The sequence below is a fragment of the Saimiri boliviensis genome, chromosome 3 (assembly GCF_048565385.1).
Source record: "Saimiri boliviensis isolate mSaiBol1 chromosome 3, mSaiBol1.pri, whole genome shotgun sequence".
Lineage (NCBI taxonomy): Eukaryota > Metazoa > Chordata > Mammalia > Primates > Cebidae > Saimiri > Saimiri boliviensis.
In genome coordinates this window covers 140,780,158-140,781,382 of record NC_133451.1, presented here as the reverse complement: position 1 = coordinate 140,781,382, position 1,225 = coordinate 140,780,158, and the positions used below count along the sequence as shown (strand labels likewise).

Sequence of the window (1,225 nt, the reverse complement as noted above, 5' to 3'; positions counted from 1 at the left end):
TAAGGACAGCAATATTCCTACAGAAAGTGAAAGCATGCAAAACTGACGTGCCACACAATATTTGAAAACAGTAAGCCAACTGTAGTAGGCAGACTAATGACCCCTTGGTGGTATTGACAGCCTAATCCTCCGAGCAGTGAATACAGTTAGGTGACACAGGAAAAGAGAATCAGGTGGCAGATGGGATTAAGGTTGCTAATCAGGCGACTGTAAAATAGGGAGATTAGCCTGGATTATCCAGGTGGGTCCAGTGCAGTTACAAGAATCCTTCTAAGTGAAAGGAGGAGTCAGAAGAGGGAGAACTAGAGAGATGGCAGTATAGGAGGGACTCAGCCCAACATCACTGGCTTTGAAGGTGGATGAACGGAGCCTTGGAAAAGGAATGTGAATCATCTATAGAAGTTACCACCCACCAGACCTCCTTGGAGCTCTTCATGTACCTAAACGAAGTCACGGGCAAGCACGGCCTGGGCCGAATTGACATCATGGAGAACCGCTTCGGCGGAATGAATTCCCGAGGTATCCACGAGACCCCAGCAGGCACCATCCTTTACCACGCTCATTTAGACATCAAGGCTCTCACCATGGACCGGGAAGTGCACAAAATCAAACAAGGCCTGGGCTTGAAATTTGCTGAGCTGGTCTATACCGGTTTCTGGCCCAGCCCTGAGTGCGAATTTGTCCGCCACTGCATCGCCAAGTCCCAGGAGCGAGTGGAAGGGAGAGTGCAGGTGTCTGTCCTGAAGGGCCAGGTGTGCATCCTCGCCGGGAGTCCCCACTGTCTCTCTACAACGAGGAGCTGGTGAGCATGAACGTTCAGGGTGACTATGAGCCAATTGATGCCACCAGCTTCATCAACATCAATTCCCTCAGGCTAAAGGAATATCATCATCTCCAGAGCAAGGTCACTGCCATATAGACCCCTGTACAATGAGGAGTCAGGACCGCCTCAACTTGCGATCCCCCCAAGTACAGGCGCTAATTGTTGTGATAATTTGTAATTGTGACTTGTTTTCCCCGGCTGGCAGCCTAGTGGGGCTGCCAGGCCCTGGCTTTGTTCCCTGGTCCCCCTGAAGCCTGCAAACCTTGTCGTCAAAGGGAAGGGTGGGGGCAGCTGCAGTGGAAAGCTATAAAATGACAATTAAAAGATACGCTAGTCTTTTGTTTCTTTAAAAAAAAAAAAAAAAAAAGGAGAAGAAGAAGTTAGAAAAGGCAAGGAAACAGA

General features: G+C 49.2%; 1 pseudogene; it reads left to right on the top strand.

Moving 5' to 3' along the window:
* Positions 1 to 359: 359 nt before the first annotated feature.
* LOC101034625 (argininosuccinate synthase pseudogene) lies at positions 360 to 919 on the top strand (annotated as a pseudogene).
* The last annotated feature ends 306 nt before the right edge of the window (positions 920 to 1,225 follow it).